Genomic DNA, 20,222 nt, shown 5'->3' with positions numbered 1-20,222 from the left:
ATTATAAATAAACATCTAAGGATCACCAGACATTTGAAGAAGACCTCAACTATGAAAAACGAGAACTAAAAAATAAACGTTTTTCTGAGGGCTGAGAAGACATAGAGACAATAGAGGGAGCAGAAAAATAAACAACAAAAACAAACAACCCTACAGTCATTATCATCATCAGAAAGTTTTGAGAAAGTGTTGCATTCATGAAACAAGAATAAGATGCAATGAAAAAGTATAATCAGAATGAAAAAAAGGAATTAGCCAAGATAAAAAATATTCTGTAGAGCAGTTGGAAGATAAGGTTGAGTAACTCTCCTTGAAAGGCCAAAGAAAAAGATGAGAGTGAAGAAAAAGAAATCTATCCAACATCTGAAATTCCAAGAAGGGAAAGTGGAGAGAATTATGGGGTGGAAATAATCTAATAAGTGGTTGAATCTCCCAGAACTGAAAGACATGAGTTTCCAGAGAAGGCCCAGCATCATGTGTTTAAAACAACAATCAAAAAACTACCTAAGCAAATATTATGAAATTTCAGAATATCAGAAATAGGACAGATTGTGAATTGGCAGAGAACAAAGGACAAGGAATAAAAATGCCATCATGCCCTCTTACTAGCAACACTGAGGCCAGACAACAATATAACAACTGCTATTCTGAGAAAAAAAAAACATGTTCAGTCTACATCTATACCAACACACACTTTTAGTCAAGTATGAGGGTAGAACAATGAACTTTCAGATAAACACTGACTAAGGAAATATACTTCTTATGCACCCTTTCTCAAGACTAACTGGAGTCAGTGTTTCCCCCAAAACATTTTATCAGCTAACAAGGTGCTATGATGTGGATATTTGACCCTTCCTATGTCATGTTGAAAGCTGATCCCCAGTGGTAGAGGTAGGGCGTGGTGGGAGGTATGGGTTGTGGAGGTGGGTCCCTCATGATTGACTTGGTGCCATTCTCACAGGAATGAGTGAGTTCTCACTCTTAGTTTTCAGGAAAATTGGTTGTTGAAAAGAGCCTGGCACCTCCTCCCCATCGCTCTTTCCTCCCCTCGCCATATGATGGCTGCTCCGCTTTCTCTTCCACCATGACTAGAAGCTTCCTGAGGTCCTCACCAGAAGCAGATGCTGGTACCACGCTTCTTGTACAGCCGGCAGAACTGCAATCCAAATAAACCTCTTTTCTTTATAAATTACTCAGCCTCGGGTATTCCTGTATAGCAATACAAATCAACAAAGACAAATAAACAAAATTGGAATCCAGGAAAGGAGAGAGTGGAAAACAAACCCCAGAATAACACAGGAGAGGAATCCCAAAACAACTATTCAGTGACCCTGACGACTCAGTGAACCAATGAAGACTCTGGGAGTTTGGAGAACTCTAGGAGGAAAGCCTCCAAGCTGGGAGTAGGGGCTAGGTGGGAGAATTCTGTATTATTTAATATCTCGAACTTGGGGAAAACTGTATGAGAAGCATTTACACAGCTGTCAGAAGATGCAAGGAAAATTAGTGATAGGTTCACAGAACACTAAGCAAATGGAAAAAAAAGAGACAGTTATTAACTTCTGGGGAAAACATTGTATAATAGACTAGATGTAAATATAGTACTTGTTTGGCTCAGTAGTAAATAATATTTACATTGCCACAATAATGTAAACCCTGAATATGGGCTATAAATATGAAAATGTGCTATAAATATGTTGAGAGGAAAGGGAGAGACGAAGGGAATGATTAGAGAAAATCTTCACGAGCATAATACAGAGTAAATAGATAATATCTAAAACAGATAAATCAAGCATTAGCAACATTAGCAAATTATTTATAAATGTGCAGGTACATGAGAAAAAAACTAAAATAGCTAGAAGTAGCTGGCAATGAATGGAGAGAAAATGGGGGTGGAGAAAAGTGGAACAAGAGTGCTGCTAGGTTTGATTTTAAACCTTTAACTGATAAATTGAGTCATGGAATTTGTGAGGGAGGGGATTGTTCATTTGTTTGTTTTAAGAGACAAGATCTTGCTCTGCCACCCAGGCTTAAGTGCAGCGGCGTCACCGTAGCTCACTTCAGTCTCAAACTCCTGGGCCCAAGCAATCTCCTGCCTTGGCCTCCCAAATCCTGGAATTAAAAGCATGAGCCCCCATACCTGGCCAAATTGCTAAAATTATGTCCACATAGATGACTTTAATAGCTATACAAATAATACATATAATGAATATAAATAAATAGATAAGAGAGAGAGAATGAGACAGACAGCAGAACGGACAGGAGGTAAGGTTTGAAGGAATAAGCAGGAAGCCTGCTGTTGATGCCAAAGACCATGAAGACCCAGGCTGAGCCAGGCACAGGTGCTGTTTTGCCAGAAATGCAAGACGAGCATTGGGGAATCAGGCAGAAAGAAACAGAAGATGGGCATCGGGGAATCAAGCAGAAAGAAACTGCTTTTTAGATTATGTAGGGAAGATTCTGGCTTGGACTGAGAGAAAAATAACATTGGAACTAAGGAAAATGTACTGACTCCCAGGAGAGTCGGGCAGAAATGAACCTGCAATGGTCATGAGCCAGCCTTGCATTGCCCAACCACAGGGGACGCTCTCCCCATCAAACTCCACATGACCCATGCTCCCTGGAGTTATGCAAGTGGACGCACCAGCCCTGTGGGTGGACATAGGGATCCAGGATCTAAATTTTACTTCTTCAACTGCCCCTTAACTCCTTCAAATTATATTTGTTTTCTGTAACTTCCTGCCTGTATGAAACTATATGATAATTCTTTTTTTTTTTTTTTGAGACGGAGTCTTGCTCTGTCACCCAGGCTGGAGTGCAGTGGCCGGATCTCAGCTCACTGCAAGCTCTGCCTCCCGGGTTTACGCCATTCTTCTGCCTCAGCCTCCCGAGTAGCTGGGACTACAGGCGCCCGCCACCTCGCCCGGCTAGTTTTTTGTATTTTTTAGTAGAGACGGGGTTTCACGGTGTTAGCCAGGATGGTCTCGATCTCCTGACCTCGTGATCCGCCCGTCTCGGCCTCCCAAAGTGCTGGGATTACAGGCTTGAGCCACCGCGCCCGGCCCCATATGATAATTCTTAAGACCTTCAGCAATGAAGATACATTGCCCATAAGACATTGCTGTCTTAGTCTTAAGAAAAAATGCTCTAAGAGAAATAATAAAATGAAAGGCCCCCAAGTGAAGTTCTTTTTTTCTTTTTTAGAGACAGGGTCTCACTCTGTTGCCCAGGCTGGAGTGCAGTGGCATGATCACAGCTCACCATAGCCTTGAACTCCTGAACTCCTGGGCTCAAGAGGTCCTCCTGTCTCAGCCTCCCGAGTAGCTTGGACTACAGGTATGCACCACTGTGCCCAGATAACATTTTGATTTTCTCTGTTGCTGTTGCTGTTGTTTTGTAGAGACAGGGTCTCTCTTAGTTGCCCAGGCTGGTCTTGAACTCTTGGCTTCAAGGGATCCTCCCACTCTGCATCCCAAAGTGTTGGGATTACAGGCATGAGCCTCTTGCCTTGGTAAGAGGAAGTTCTTAAGTCCTCAAATGGTAGCAGAAGTGATAACAAAGCAGACAGCTGGGCTTGGAATGGGGTCTCACAGCCATTCCGTAACAAAAGTGAGAGATCTCAGGCAGATCACTTCCCTAATCTTACCTAAGTGTCAAGACATTTACTGAGATGAGGAGTTGCGCTAAATATGGAGTATGGCCCATTCCAGCTCAGAACACTTAGCTATGTCTAAATTACACTGCTAGAGGAGCAGCAGCTGCCTCGTGGACAGAAGTCCTCAGCCACTGCCACTCCATCGGGTTCCCCCACAGGGTTGGTTACCATTTCACAACACTTCAGGTTCTGCCCAAAGGGCTTCTTCCTCTTCGTGCCACAAAAGCCACTCTACTGAATGTTCATCCTGTACCTCGAGTCAGGTCTAATCAGATTTCCTTTTGTGTGTATTTTCTTCCAATTTTAATGAATTTGTGGTAAAGAACTAGTCATAATCCTCTACTAGCTCCTTCTGGAACAGGTGTTTGGTGGCAGAGGTTATCATGTGGCATCCTTTGGTGTGTCCCTTCTTGTTGTTCCATTTGAGTTGGAAGGTGGCTACAGAGACTTAGCAGAAGACAAAGTCAGGATATAAGACAATCTTCTATATAGTTGCCAAAAGAAGTGCGAGGTGGTGAAAACATAAAACACACAGGGTCTGCAAGTTGACCTTAAACTCAAACTGTAGTCCTTTCGGCCCACACACCACCCACTGAATTTACAGAAGCCCACTTATTATCAAAGCGGTGCCCCAGCTGACAGGTAGTGTTGTCATTTCCACTTTCTTGGACTAGGGTCATCAAGATTACTGCAATCTAATTCTGAGTCTTCTTTTCAGCCTTTTCTGCTTCACACACTACACAACATGGCCACTCCCTGAGCATGCTTTATCATTTCTCATTTTCACCCTTTTTCTCAAATTCCAAGTCTCTGGACTGTTTCTTCTTTACTCTATATTTGGAGTCCTTTGCACCTTTCCAAATTCAGACCCTGACCCCCATCCTAGAACACTTTCCCCAAACCTCACTGGTTGAAGGGTTTCCTTGCCCACCCAGCTTCAGGACATTCATCCCCTTTAGGACTCCACAGCACAGACAAACCTTCATAGCCCTGCTTCCACCATCTTGAATATTACTTAATGATTCCTCTATCTCTGCTAATCTCACCAGATTATAAGTATAATAACATGTCCATCTCTTCAACTCTAGGATCATTTTTACTCAACACAACATGTCACTCAAGTTTAATAACCTTCACTACCAGAAGCCCGGTGTTCTAGAGTTAACCGCATTCTACTGGACCCTGGTGTGGTATTGGCCAACAAAGAGGCAGCAGGACAAAGAACACACAATGGAGCTTAGTGCTCAACTACCTGGGATCTGGGGCCAGACTCCACTTTGAAACTTTGGCCAAGTTATTTCACCTCTTTCAGCTTCCATTTCTTCCTCTGTAAAATTATCCTTTCTCCCCAAAAATAACTCTTTGGTGGATCTTAACATCTTCTATGATTCCGTTACATTTTACAATTCTTCCTTCGAGAGAGTTCTGCATAGGACTCTGAATGACAATCGAAGAGATGGATCCAAGCCTCAGTTGGGCTGATGAGACAACTTCCTTGGCCTCCCCATTTGCAAGCTCTGTATGAATGGTTTTGGTTGTTTGGCATAATAAAAATACTTCTAATAACAAATGTGAGGGTCCTGCAGGAAATTAAGCACGTGATGGTTGAAGATAGCTTTTCTTTCACCAAATGTTTCTGGTCAGCTTCTGCTCACTTCACGGGGAGGGAGAGGGGTACACAGGCTACTCCTGAGAGAAACCTATCTCTTGACTATCAGTAGGGTAGGGGTTGAGATTTACACATTTGAGTATATTTTTTCTTGTGAGGCTTTCATATTGAACAACTCTTTTTTTTTTTTTTTTTAGACAGAGTTGCGCTCTTGTTGCCCAGGCTAGAGTGCAATGGCGCGATCTCGGCTCACCGCAACCTCTGCCTCCTGGTTTCAAGTGATTCTCCTGCCTTAGCCTCCCAATAGCTGGGATTACAGGAACGCACCACCACGCCTGGCTAATTCTGTATTTTTAGTTGATACGGGGTTTCTCCATGTCGGTTAAGCTGAACAACTCTTTTCTCCTTATATACTGAATGACCTTCCCCCGGGGCCTGTGAGCTGCCCTGCACTCTTGGTACTTGGTCAGAGAGACAAGAAGCTGCTGAAGTCTGCGATCTGCCTGTCTGCTGGGTGGAGCCCTGTCACCATGGGCCACTTTTACTGACTTCTACCTCCATGTAAGGCAAGAGAAATGACAGAATAGCTGTGCACTCAGAAATCACAGTGTTTGTCCGAGTCTTAAGAACCATTTGCTACCATAATGATCACTGAGTTATGTGTTCAACTGTCCTAGGGAGAAGCTTACATTTGGGAGACTGGGGAGAAGGAAAGAGTGAGAGAGGGTGAGATTCTCTCTCTCACACATACACAGAGTGAGAGAGGAGACAGTAATAGAGGAAAGAGAAAAAGAGGGAGAGAGAGATGAGAATTTGAAGAACTAGAGCAGAGATTAAACAGAATACGCCCTCAGAAGCCTCATGCACCGGTGACAAGCCATGCAGCAACCGTCATGTGGAAGGGCTTTGATGGCTTTAACCTCCACCCTGAGAGCAGAGCTAGAGCTGCAGGGCCGGGTGTGCAGCAGCTGCACTCTGCCTCTACCTGCTGCAGTGGAGATTTGTCCTTAAAGTGCCAGCGAGGCGACGTTTTCATGAGCTGTCTCGGCAATTGATAAGTGAAGTGGAGACATTCACAGGTTCAGACCTGAAGCCTGGTCCTTAAAATGAATTGGAAGCATCTGGCTGTTTTGCTGTCTGTAGGTAATGATGCAGCCGCGTCACACACCCAGATGTGATTCTACATTTCTGCAGCTGTTCTGGTGGGAGTTTCTACACCCAGAACATCTGCTGCTGGGACTCTGTGGTACAATTCTCACTCCATCTCTCTGGGTTCTTATTCTTTTCCCAGAAAATGTACTTTCTTTCCGCTCAGTATTTTTTCTATTTTTCAAGGAGTTATTCCCAGCAAAGGGATGCCCACCAAATTCTATTTCATGTGGAAGAGAAATTCATATCATCTTCAAAATTCACAGGCAAACTGAGGGGGTATGATGCTAATTAGTTTTATGAGGTTTGATGACATAGAACATTAGAACCAGGCAAAGAATCATAGTTTATTGCACATTTAGAAGAAATGGCTTTAATAAAGTCACTTCTGTATGTTAAACAAAATAGGCATCATGTTTAACATTGACTTCTGTATGTTAAACATAAACAGAACATCTTTAAATTAAAAAATGTTTATCTCCATGATATCTGTCAGCATCATCAAACTGCACACATAAAGCTCTCTCAGTACTACATATTTAGTCAATAAAATACCCTCGTAAAGCATGATTCCTCAAACATTTTAGGTGATAATATAAAGTCACATAATAGCTTTAAAGATCAACAAGAAATATCAAGAGTCATAAAATATTTATCCACTTTGACCCTGTAATTTCTAGGAATTTATTCTAAAGAAATTATCTTATATAGAGAAAAGGCTTATTTATAAAGATACTTATCATGGGATTAATTACAGTGAAAAATGGATTTGATCTATTGTCCCAAAATACAGAAATAGTTAACACAGTGTCTCTACTTCCATAGGACACATGGAAAGTCAATAAGAGGGACTGAATTGTTCCAGCTGTTTGGGCAGCAATTAAAAAGATATTTACTGAAGCTAATCATAACATGGGGAAATGCTTCTGACATAGATTAAGTGCAAAAGCAACATGTAAAGTTGTCTGTACATTATGCTTAGAATCATATCAAAACTCAGCATTTGAAAATGACCCAAAGTAATTGCTCCAAAACAATCATAGCTATTGTGTTTGAGCGGTAGAATTATGAGCAATTTTCTTCTTTATTTTCCTAATTATTTCTGAAATGGTTATATTGCTTGAATCAACAAAAAGACAAAGAAAAGTGAGTTCTTACAGCGTGGCCAAGACACAGAATCTGCCAAGGCAAGGGAGTCTGGAAAAAAAGCAAAACCACTTAAATCTGAAGCAAGTCTTCAAACACAATCTAGAGCAAGCTGACTTCAGACAGAGGCCTGTTTGCCCACTACCGCCGCAGCTTTCCGCCTATTTTCTCCAGCATTTTAAGGATCCCAAAGTGAAATTAACCCAAGATTCTGAGTTTCACCTGACAGAGCTGAAATACAGTGACCAACTATGAGAAAGCCAACCAACCCAGCTTCAGATGAAGGTTCATGAATAACTACATATGGGGAAACTTATTTTCCTTCGTTTCAGTGATTGAAAAAACTTGGAACGCAGTTCCTCTCTTTGTTTCCACCAAGAAACTTTTCCAAGCCCACAAAACTTGGGAAGGATGAATATAGTACTTGTGTCTCACTGCACCCAAATGCCTTTGCCAACTCCTATTAAACTTGAAGGAGAAAACAGACAAGTGAATATTGCTTCAGGCCAACTTTTTTTAAAAACACTCCTCTCAAATTTTAAAATAATACAATTGATTTTTTTAATATCCAAAAATAGACTGCTATTTCATAGCATTTTGGAGGACAGTTTTCCTTTAGAAGTGAAAAGGGATGATTGAGTGATAGAAAACTGATTGATCTCAGGATTTCACAAGGAAATGCCGACCCAGCATCGGGCCCTCACACACACCATTATAATTCTTTGATTTCCTGTCACTGCAGACATTTTAAAAACTGAAAGTAAATAGGAGACATGGAAAATCAATGTGAGGTGCTGAATTGTTCCAGCTGCTGCAGCTCTGTTAATTACATCATATTTTTATGGAGACATTCGGCTCAGACGTGCCAAGTGACCGCATCTGGAAGCATCGCCTGCCATCCTGTTGGGGGAAGCTCTTCTCCCCAGGCATCTTGGTTAACTGCAAAAGGACAAGCTACCCCAGGAAAGCAGCTTGTACAGCCCAAGTCTCTGAGGCAAAATCCGGATGATCAGCGTGTCTTCCGTTACCATAGCGATGAGGTGCTGGGCACTGAAGAGGGGCCATACCTGTGCAGGAAGCGGGTTAGTCAGTAGGCACAGTGCAGACCTAAGGAAAATGAAAGTCTATTCTACTCGGATGGCCAGGCCTCGGTGGGCTAAGTGGGAGAGAGCCAAGAAGAGACCGCATGGAGCAGGCAGAGAGGAACACTGAGAGCAAAAGGACGGGGTTTAAAGTGCCAGGCCCAGGGGAGCCACAGCGGGCTTCCAAGACAAAGTCCTTTGAGCACCTACCTCCTTGCCAGAACAGTAAAATGAAGCTCTCAGCACTAGTACAGACTTCACAGACTGTTTCAATAAAGGCTGTTCCTCATTTCCTTGTAATTTACATGCTTCCGAAGTGCTTCCTGGTTTCTCTTCCTCCTCTCCATCTCATTTCCTTGCCTTTTTCTTTCCTCGCATCTTTCCAGAAGTTTCCAAGGCCCCACTTTCTTTCCAGCTTTATGGGTGCTAGGGCCAGCTTCTTCATCCAGGCATCTCTATCTCAGCACAATTCATTCTCCTTTTCTCTCTTTGTTTTTATCTCTACAGCACCTCCTTCCCTCATCTATTTCTTGCTTTTTTTTTTCTCATTGTAGCTTCTTGCACAAGTAGCTGGATGAAAGAAAAATCTAGTGTTACCAAAGACACTCTGAGACATTCCTCAATGTCCAGCCTCTGCTGCCCACCTTATCCTTAGTGATGGGGTCTGTCTTAGGCGCAGTCTTGGCCCAAGACTCTGATTTTCCAAATCCTGGATTCCTCAGAAAGCATCCAAGGGCTCTATACACATTTTGTTTTAATTTCATTATTTATATGTATTTCAAATGTATGATACCTATCTCCTATTCTCTAACCCCCAACCTGAAAAAAAACCCTACACATTTTTATTGTAAATTAAATGTACATTATATGTAAATGTCAATGCATGAAATACGTAAGTACATAAATTTAACACGTGGAAGTACATTCCATTTTTAATATAAATTCAATATAAATTGTATGTTTTTAAAACATACAACCTTTTGCACATTGTGAACTTGTGCCTATTAGTAAATCGTTTTGTCCAGATCTGGGAATAAAGGTTCTTATAGTTTCTAAGAACTGTCTCCTTGACTAGGAACGTGGTAGGGTTGCACTGATATTTGGATAAAGTCTGGCCTCTGCCTGGCAGTTCAAGTAAAATTGCTTAAAAGCACATCTTACAGCACATGAGTGAAGGGCTTGTTCCAATGCCAGCAAGGGTTCCTGCCTATGCTTGGGGCTTTCTTTTCCTGTAGGGTAATTGCATTCGTGCAATAGTAAGCTAGGTTGTACCATGTCAGAGACTATTTAAACTCTTGTTTCAATGTCCTGGTTGCTTTCTGCAGTGACCTTTCAATGAGAGGAATTTGAATATTTACTAAATATCATGAGTGATCCAACCTTAAAATATAAATTTCCTGTTGCTCCTCATGCAAAGAGTCTAGGTCACTTTGACTAAGAGAATCTCCTAAAATTGCAAAGCCAACTGCCGACAAACTTGTCATTTACAGCATTTATCTGAGCAAATTTGCTGATTCCAGATGATCTAAGGCTGAATTATTATCTGTAGCCACCAATTTCTAATTTTTGTGTTCATTCCAACAGCTTCATCTATATAATTTATCATTATAAAGATAATTGTTATACATTTGAAATAAAATGTATATTAATACATTATTTAATTGGCTTAATCAACTGGAATTTCCACTTAGATTTCATTTGAAAAGAAATGCTTTGCTACCAAAAAAAAAAAAAAAGTTGAGAACCACTGGCTTCACCACTGTCCCCTGGCCCCCTCCTCCTCTCCATCTCCCCGACTTCTGCTTTTGGCCCCAGGGGACCCATTGCCAATATCCTGCCTCCCCATCAACTGTCCTTGCTCTTCCAGGCTGTCCTCTGCTCCCTTGCCTCCTCCTTTCCAACTTGATCCATGACTCTTTGCCTAGAAGTCTGGCCATCGTGCTCTAAGCTGTCTGCTCTAGTGTGATAAACAGACTCACACTAAGGGAGTCATTTCTTAAAATGATTTGAGGGGTTACCACTGCATGGTGGGAGTTGGGGGTGGCAGACTGACATCTTACTATGAACTCTTGTGAGTTGATGTAAAAAGGTGAATCATCCACAGTGAAATTTTAGGCACTTTGACATTCAGAATAATCACAGGCAACCCATGGTCCATCTCATACCCTTTCAAAGTGTTTCCCAAACTATCAACTGAGCACACTAGTATCAGAACCACCTGTGAAGTGCTTACTAAAAAGGCAGATTCCTGGTATCTAGCCCGAACTCTTTGGAAGCTAAGACCTAAAGCTGCCTTTTTAGCCAGCTCCTCAAATAACTCTGCATGTTGAAGTTCAAGGGTCTCTGCCGCCACTGTCTGCACGTGGATGTCAAAGGCTGGGGTAGAGTGGGGACACTGCCTCTGCCTCCATGGGAAGATACAGACTGAATGGCAAGCCAGGGAAGAGAAGTACACAAGCAAGATGAGGACCATACAGAGACAGGACATAATACCTACTGAGCATTCTGAAAAGGAAAAGAAAACTAATGCAAGTTCTCTTTTCTCCAGCTCCAAATTAATTGGTCAGCAGTGACAGAGCAGAAACAGATAGGGGACATCTGAACCACAAGGCAGCCCAGCTCCCAGCACATCCTGGAGGAAACAGCAGCAGGAAGGGGAGGGTGGTGCACGGCAGTGCTTGGAGGCAAAGCCACAGGCCATGGGGGCCCGGTGGAGGCACCAAGCCCTGTTCCCTCTGGTCTGCCTACGTGGAAGGTGTTTGTTGCTGGATGCACTGCCTTTGCAGCCCTTCTCCAGGGCAGGCCCAGAACTCCTGGAAGGCCCAGGCGGAAAGCACTTGAGCAGAACAAGCAGAGTCCCACTTCCTCAGGCTGTCGTTTGTACCTCTGTTCTTCCTTAATAAAAATCCACCGTGCACTCCAAAAGAGTAACTAGGACACTTCGTTTTTATTCCACATGCATCTCATTTGTCTTCAGTAGGTTCTTCCATAATCTCATCATTATTGCTATGGCCCTCAGAGGACAGCTGACTTGCATTAATCAGGCAAGCCCCTCATCGCTCACCAGATTCTTTACACTTTTACCATGCCCTGGGGCATCCTAACTTACTTGAAAAATTAATAAACCTCCCCCCTCTTATCTTACCTTATTAATGTCTGTCTTTGTAACCCATTATCCCCGCATATCATCAGAGATCACTGGAGGGTGCAGTGAACACCAGCTTGCTCCCCTCATTCTATTCCTGAAACTGGAACACCCCTCTCCCTGAGTGGCCAGAAAGAAAATGGCCTTCGTGGGCCAGCAGGGTGTTTGTTTACCAGCTCAGATGGCACTGTGGACCACAGGCAGGAGAATTCTTAGGCTTCAACTAAAGGCTATTAAGGCCCATTAAGTTGTTCTCTCCTCCTCCACATCCCTCTCCCCTCTCTTGTGCACCCTAGTAAATCTGACTCATTAGCTTTAGATGTTTTGAAATAGTGGTACATTAATCACTTGTGTTTGCACACTGTTTATGTGGGTTGTTGGTCATGGTCTGTAGTTATACTGGCTGTCTCCCTTGCTTACTTAAAGGTACAATCCAATTGAAAATAAAGATTTTTGCAGGTTTGCTCATTACACACAGTGTCGGCAGCTGGTGAGTGTCTTTTGCAATTCATCAGAGGCCTCCCAGACCACCTGCTCTCAGCATCCTGCAAACAGCTGGCTCTGGGTAAGTACCATAAGCTATTACCTTATACAACAAATAAATAAATAAATAAAGGGATGGATGGGTAGACAAATAAATAAATAAGTTGAATTGTCGGCCCTGAATCATTGCTTCTGGAAGGAAAAAGTCCATTTTAAAAAAGGGAAAAAATATATCTAGCCCAAACTTTTGGGGTTCCATTTATAGGAAAAAAAAAAAAAGAGGAGGGAGGTGAAGCGCCCAAAACTTTGAGTGGAAATATTTTGTCATTTGGGTCACAAGGCAGTCAAGAAAAGAACTCTATGACAGGCTGGCAATGTGGTTTGGTATGGAACATGAGAAGTGGGGTAGGGGATTGAGTTTAATTGCCTGCTGGATTTTTCTTTTTTTCTTTTTTTCCAGAAAAAGCCACAGGGGGGCTTTGTGGAGCTTGAGCTAAGGCCACCAGATGTCCCAGGATTAAGAAGCCAACCCCAATTTCCAAGGTCGTCACCACTTTAGTTTTTTGTAACGTTTTCCCCAATTTTTAACCCTGAAATGACCCTCTGTGTGGCCGTGCCCTACTCCAGTCCCTGAAGAAAAGCTAGAGATGGTGGGAGCAGGAGCTGAAAGCTGGCCACTGGCAAGAAGGAAGGACAAGTTTAGAGAGGAGACAAGTTGCAGGTCAGCTGCATTGTGGCTGACCTTGACAATACAGAAACCAAAAAGCAGGTGAGGGTCTGGGAACGGGTGTCATTTTGAGAGATTTCCAAAGTTTATCACAGACAGCCAGAAACTTCTCTGAGGTCTACTGAGAAAGTTCTTACAATTTGAAGCTGGATCCTGGATCACCCAACACAACTACAATCCCTGTGAAGGAAGAAGTTATTCATGATACTTGTTAAAGAATGGCGAGGCAAACTCTATTCAAAGGGGCTACTCCGGTGGGGTTTTGTAATAGGGAAGAGAAATCGGGCTCAACTCAGAATACAAGGAAAAGTGGGAATTTACAAGCAAGGAGGTCAAGGGGCAGGCTGGGGAGCAGTCCATGGGAAATTGCTAAGAAGAAACCTCAGGGTTGGGTGTGGTGGCTCACACTTGTAATCGCAGCACTTTGGGAGGCCAGAGTAGGCAGATCACTTGAGGTCAGGAGTTTGAGACCAGCCTGGCCAACATGGTGAAACCTCATCTCTACTAAAAATACAAAAATTAGCCAGGCATGGCTACATGGCAGTGCCACTACAAGCACATGCCTCCAGACCTCCAAGGAGGAGTCACAAGGCTGAGGCAGGAGAATCGCTTAAACCCAGGAGGTGGAGGTTGTGGTGGAAGAAGTCACACTGCCACTGCACTCCAGCTGGGGCAACAGACTCTGTCTCAAAAAATAATAATAAAAGGGGGAAACCTCAGGGGTAAGGGGGACTCTGCCCAAACTGACCTAACAGGATTCTTGCTGACAGCAGGCCAGGGTGGCCAGACATCACCTGAGGAGCTGGTGGGTGGAAGATGAAGAACCTCATCAGACATCAAGGGTGATCAGGTATCACAGGTAGGACAGTCTGTCTACATTGACTTAACAGGGTTCCTGCTAAAACTGGACAATGCATGGAATTCAGTGAATACGAAAGTCCAAAGGTCAGGGCCTAGTTGGATGCAGGGCCTAGTTGATTAGAGTTTAGTCTACAAGAGAATCTTTGTCATCCCCCAGAATGATTTAGTGTGGTCTCCATGAATTGATCAAAATTTGGCTGTGTCTTTTTACCTTGTCCTTGTAAAACTGGAAGGGAATTCTGGCATGGGACGGGTACCTAACTGACTCACTGTTTATGAGCTTCGTCAATCAAATGCCTGAATGAAGATCTTAGAAACTGATATTTTTATCTTATGGCTGGTTAAAATCTGAAAAATTCTGCAGCTTTATTTTTGCCCCCCTTTTAAGCATGTTTTTAGTGTTTTTTTTTTTTAGAGTGTTTATGGTTTGAGTTAATGTAGAAAAATGTTTTGCATTTTACCACATTGAAAAGTTGGAAAATAAAAAATCAATATTCCTAAATTTTTCTTACTTTGATTCTTCAAGAACCTTGCTATTAAGAACCTAGCTACTCTGTGAGGCTAAGGAGCAGTAGCATCAGCATCAACTGGGGGGGCGTGTCAGAAATACAGACTCCCAAAATCAGAATCTACATTTTAACATTTCTGATCCCCAGGTGACTTCTTTGCACATTAAAGGTTGACAAGCTCCTCACCCTCTTCTGTGCCCTTGATTCTTTTAGGTCAAATGTATCTGGTGTAGATTGCTACCACCCACATCAATACTAAGGTGATCATAAGAATTTGAATAAGCAAATGCAAATCTAGCAATTTCCTCACCAGTTCTTTGGAGAAGCAGCACAACGTGGTAGGAAAGAATGATGGAGTCAAAAATCTAGGTTGACTTTGACTCTGCAACTTAGTAGAATCCTAACTTTGGGCTATCACTCCACTGAGGCTTAATTCTCTCACTTGACAACAGAGAGAACAGCAACTCCAACGCTCCCTTCAAGGCAATTCCAGAAATAAAGGAGTTCCTTTATGTGGAATCATATACTAAGCTCTACATGTGTTACACATGTACAATTAAGTTGTAGTAGTAATAGAAATAAGTGATGAGGGTCTTGGAGCTGGATCGCTCACCAACTGCATGAGAATGGAGAGCCACCCTGGTGGAAGGTTGAGAAGAGGTAGGCCCTGGCATACTGCAGTGCTGCCACTATTCACATTTGTCCTTGTGGAAGTGGATGCAATCACTTTTGAGATATTTCTGGCCCTTGAGAAGAATGTGGGATATGTAAAATAAAAGGAATTCCTCTGGACAATTGATTGACTGCAGAGAGATTACAATTAGGACAGTCATTCAACAGTTCAAGTAAACTTATGAAAGCCAAAGCAACTTCTGGGCAACATTTAAGGAAATGCTGATCTCAGGTAGCCAGCGGATGTACAGAGAGAATGATCAGGCTCACAGGTAGCAGAGCTTCAGAGAAAGCCGAATTCTCATCCTACAGAGTTTCCTATGCTGAGATCAAGCTCTATTAGGAAAACCCTAGAACCCTGAGACTTGGAATGGGGATATCTGAGTAACGCCATTGAGAATTTCAGCTCCCAGATTCCCCTGAGGCCTCTGGGTCTGCAGAAGAGGCCCACCCCACTTTACTAGAAATAGTGCCCTGCAATTTGCTTTGAAGCAAGTGTCTATATTAGTGTTTAGAGTCCCCAAGACCACTCCAAATTTGATTATTCGCTAGAAGGACTCACAAGTCTCAGAATAGAGTCATACTCACAGCTATGATTTATCGCAGCAAAGAATATGAAGCAAAATCAACAAAGGGAAAAGGGACATGGAGTGAAATCCCAGGGAAACCAGGCATAAGCTTCCAAGAGTTCTCTCCCAGAGGAGTCACACAGGACACACTGAATTCTGTCAGCAATGAGTTGTGACAACATGTGGAAAATGTTACCAATCAGAGAATCTCACTAGAGACTCAGCACCCAAAGTTTTAACTGAGGGCTGATCATGTAGGCAGTCTCTCCGTGGCAAGTACCAATATTCCAGACTTCCAGAAATGAACCACATTGTTTTAGTATAAACCATGTTGTTTGCACAGACAATTTAGGCACAGTGAGCCACTCTTACCCATTCCAGGAATGGTAGGAACCCTCCCAAAACCCAAGTTACAAATACTAGTCAAAGGCTAACCTTATCAGCAAGCCTTTCAAAGAATAACAGCCAGGCCTGCTATGTTAACTCTTTTCTACACTATCAGTTATAATTTTTTAATTTAATTTAATTTAATTTTTATTTTTTTTTTAGAGACAGGATCTTGCTATGTTGACCAGGCTGGAATGCAGTGGCACAGTCACAGCTTACTCTAAGCCAAACTCCTGGGCTCAAGGTATCCTCCCACCTCAGCCTCCTGCGTAGCTGTGGGAGGTGTGTGCCACCACACCTGGCTAATTTTTATTCTTATTTGTTTTTGTTGTTGTTGTTGAGATGGGGTCTATATTACCCAGGCTGGTCTTGAACTCCTACCTTCAAGTGACCCTCTCACCTTGGCCTCCCAAAGAGCTGGGATTACAAGTGTGAGCCACCCTACCCGGCCTTATAAATTTTATGTAACAAATCATCCCCAGGACTTAGTGGCTTAAAGCAACAAACATCTATTTGCTCACAATTCTGTGGGCTAGCATTTGCAGCTAGGATGAACTGAAATGGTTTGTCTGTGCCTTATGTGCTGTTGTGGGATTCTCTCCTGAGCTTGCAGTCAGTCAGTCATCTGACTAGGATTGAACTGTCCCCACAAATATCCTCACACATCTGGCAGTGGGTTGGTGGGCTGTAACGCAGGACCGCTAAGTTTTCCTACATGTGGCCTATCTATATGATAAAGTTCACAGCATGGCCACTGGGCCCCAGGAAGAAGACAATAAAAGTTGCATGGCTTTTTGAGGCATCAGTTTGTAAGTATCACAATATCATTTCCCAGTCTCCTCTGTCAGTCAAAGCAAGTTACATGATTGGCCCAGGTTCAACAAGGTAGAGAGATAGACTCTACCTCTTGATGGGGGGCATGGCAAAGAGGTACAAGCAGACTTTGGTGCCACATTTTCCAAATTTTCACAGTGCTTGTGCCAGTCATCAATTTGTTCCTCTCAGCTCCAATCCATCCTCCTTTGCTCTGCTTTGTGATCCTAGAGCTAGAGCTTGTAATCATTGCTTTCTTTTCCCATGGTATGATATCTTTATTAACAAAGGGCACTGGGGTGACACTGCAAGGTCACAGCCAAAGGAAGGAGATTCTCTTACTGGTTCCAAAGGGCCATTTTTCTTTGTCCTCGCTGCCAGCAGAACAGCATGCAGGCGGCCTAGTAATGCTCACCTTACCAGCTCTTGTGGACCAATTCCAGCCTCCCTGCACCCTCCAGCAATTTTCTCCACCACCCAGTGGGCTGTTTTCTGCAGACCAGCTCCATCTGTGCCTTCTACTAAGTTTCTTCTTCACCAACACACTGTATGTTCCCATGGCAACCACACCCTCTCCAAGGGAGTTTGGACCTCAGCCTCAACGGAGGAAGATGGAGAAGATATCTTTTCTAAGTTCCTGGTCTCTCCCTCAGCTCTGGCAGTGGTAGCTGTTTTCCACGTGTACTATTTTTATCTTCCTTAGACCCCTCTTTTATGCCTTTTTGTAGTTAAACATATTGTACTACTTAATACTTCTTAGGTTAAAGTTTCTCTGTTCAAATTACTGGTGTGATTTTTGTCTTCTGATTGGACCCTGATTGATGCCATGCCTTAAAAAATAATGTTTGCCTCCCCTGACCCCTGCAGCTCCTTTAAGCAACAGAAAAACAGCAAGGTTAAATTTCAGCACACCCTAACCAGAGATGTACTGGGCTTGCTAAGAGGCCAGGGACTATATACCAAAGAAGCTGTAAGCTCTGGCTAATACGTGCCAGCAGAAGTTGCAAAAGTGTGCATGGGAATGGATCCTGAGAGGTGGGGCTGTAGGACACAAAGTTAGACAAAGGAGAATTAATCAGTGTGGGAACATTCTCCCACGATACTCAAGTCTGGGCAAATACTCCAGAGAGAGTATAACACACTGCAAGGATGGCTCTCAAAAGCTTGAAAAATATCGTGGCCCATCCATCTATTTGGCCCAATGAATTAGAAATACCAAAACTGATATGGCAAATGGTCTGAAAGGGGCATTTAAAGGTCAGAGAAGTGGGTATGCTAAAAAGGATATACCAGGTAAGTCTAGGGAGCCCCCAACCAGCCAGAAATGTGCCAGAGAAGGGCCCCAAGGGCAGTCTTTTACAAAAGGGGTAAGAAATACATTCTTGACAATCAAAGGTGTTGCACAAATTATCCAACTAAAAAAAATCAAGAACAGAGGATCAAGAGCCTGCAAACATCTGCCTGAATAAGAAGTCATGATGTTTAACAAGCATCTGAACTTGAGCCAGTTCTCAGTTCAAGAATGACTGAAGGAGAAGCCAGGTCCCCATGACAAAAAAAACGTGCAATACCACAGAAGTGTATTTAGCAGTAATTCTCCAAGTTCTTCCACAAAGAGATCAACAGCCATTTCCTTAGATAACTGTCCAGTGGAAAAATGGGAACACCCAAAACTTACAAGGATCTAAGTGTAAGCTGACTTCGATTCCCAGGGACCCAAAGCACCATTATGCCCCTCCATTTGAATAGAGAAATATGGGGACCAGTCATGACCCACGTCCAGTTCACTAAGGCTACACTGGGTCCATTAATCCAGCCAGTGATCATTTCCCTGTACTGTGCTCAAAACTTACAAGAATTATTGGACCCAGGGTCTGAATGGGCTGTCATATCCAGGGACACAAAGCTCCATTGTGCTTCCCATTATAATAGGGTGAGGTGAAGGCTAATAATGACCCAGCTCCAATATCCCGATGGGTCCACTGGGTTCATGGATCCATCCAGTGATCATTTCCCTGTACCCAAATGTGTAATTGAAATGGATATACATGATAAATGGCAGAACTCTTACATCAAGTTCTTGATCTGTGGTGCAAAAGCTGTTGAAGCGTGGAAAGCCAAAGGAAGCCACTGAAATATTCCCACTGTCCCCTATCCAAGGCAATAAATAAAGACAATACCATATCCCAGGGGAAATGGCAAAATTCAGTGCCATCATCAAAATTTTGAAGAATGCAAAACTGGTGATGGCCATGATAGCCTCATTTTATTCACTACTCTAGTCCCTACAAAAACTCTATTGATTTTTCACTAGGAGGACTCACAAGACTCAGAATACAGTCATACTCACAGCTGTGATTTATTGCAGCAAAACAAAGCAAAATCAGCAAAGGGAAAAGGTACATGGAGCAGAATCATGATACATGATAAATGACAGTGGACTACCACCAATGACATGCTGGTAAACATTTAACAACAGGCTCTCCAGGGGTCAAGGGACGATTGCTATATAGTATTTGCCAATTTCCAGAGTATAATGGTCCCACCATAGGTTTAACAACCAGCTCACAAGGCTCCTGAAAATTGAACAGTTGGCTCTTACAGGCCAGTATGGGCCTGCTTTAGCACCAAAACTGTCACAACCTTAATCAAAGAGAAGTCTCAATTGCAGCTGCTATGCCAATGTGGTATCTTTACTAGAACAAATGGTTTGAATGTGTCTCCTCCAAAATTCAGATATTGCCAATGTGATAATATTAAGAGGTGGAGACTTTAAGTGGTAATTAGGCCATGAGGGCTCCTCCGTCATTAATGGGATCAGGGTACTCACAAAAGAGGCTTCACACAGTGTTTGGCCGGTTTGCCTGTCTGTCTTGTGAGGACACAGCATTCCTTCCCTCCCTCCCTGCATATTCCTTATGCAGCAATAAGGCACTATCTTGGAAGTAGAGAACAACCTTTATCAGACAACTGAATAATGACAGCACCTTGACTTTGGACTTCTGAGCCTCAAGAACCGTAAGAAATAAATTTCAATTCTTTATAAATTACCTAATCTGTGGTATTCTGTCAAGCACAAAACAGATTAAGACAAATTTCATCATCATAGCCATAACTATGTTGTTGGCTAACTTTTTGTTTCCATTTCCATCCAAAAGAAGAATCAGAAAGCAGTTCACATTCAATATGGGATGGTTAACAATACACTATTATGGTCTTCCCACAGGGCTTCATTAACAGAGTTAACTCTCTGCTAACTGCCCTCACAGCCTCTGTCATAAGATAGTCCAAAGGGACTTGGACATTTCACTAAACACCATATTGGTCCACAGTATCAATGACACTATGCTAATTGGACTTGATTTGTAAAAAATGACAAGTGCTTTGTAGTATCTCAGTAAGACATATGAGCTCC

General features: G+C 42.8%; 1 long non-coding RNA gene across 1 annotated transcript in view; it reads right to left on the bottom strand.

Annotated features, from left to right (window-relative positions):
• Positions 1-6,740: 6,740 nt before the first annotated feature.
• The window catches only part of LOC104678029, a 33,660-nt gene continuing 20,178 nt past the window's right edge, over positions 6,741-20,222 (bottom strand). Inside the window, exons 2-3 of the long non-coding RNA XR_750122.2 lie at positions 8,852-9,211; positions 6,741-8,626 (exon numbers count right to left, since the gene is read on the bottom strand). This is a non-coding gene — a long non-coding RNA (uncharacterized LOC104678029). The remainder of the gene's footprint in view (positions 8,627-8,851; positions 9,212-20,222) is intronic.

Source organism: Rhinopithecus roxellana, chromosome 21, assembly GCF_007565055.1.
Source record: "Rhinopithecus roxellana isolate Shanxi Qingling chromosome 21, ASM756505v1, whole genome shotgun sequence".
Taxonomy (NCBI): Eukaryota; Metazoa; Chordata; class Mammalia; order Primates; family Cercopithecidae; genus Rhinopithecus; species Rhinopithecus roxellana.
Note: the sequence above shows the minus strand (reverse complement) of the source record. Positions and strands in the feature narration are given on the sequence as shown.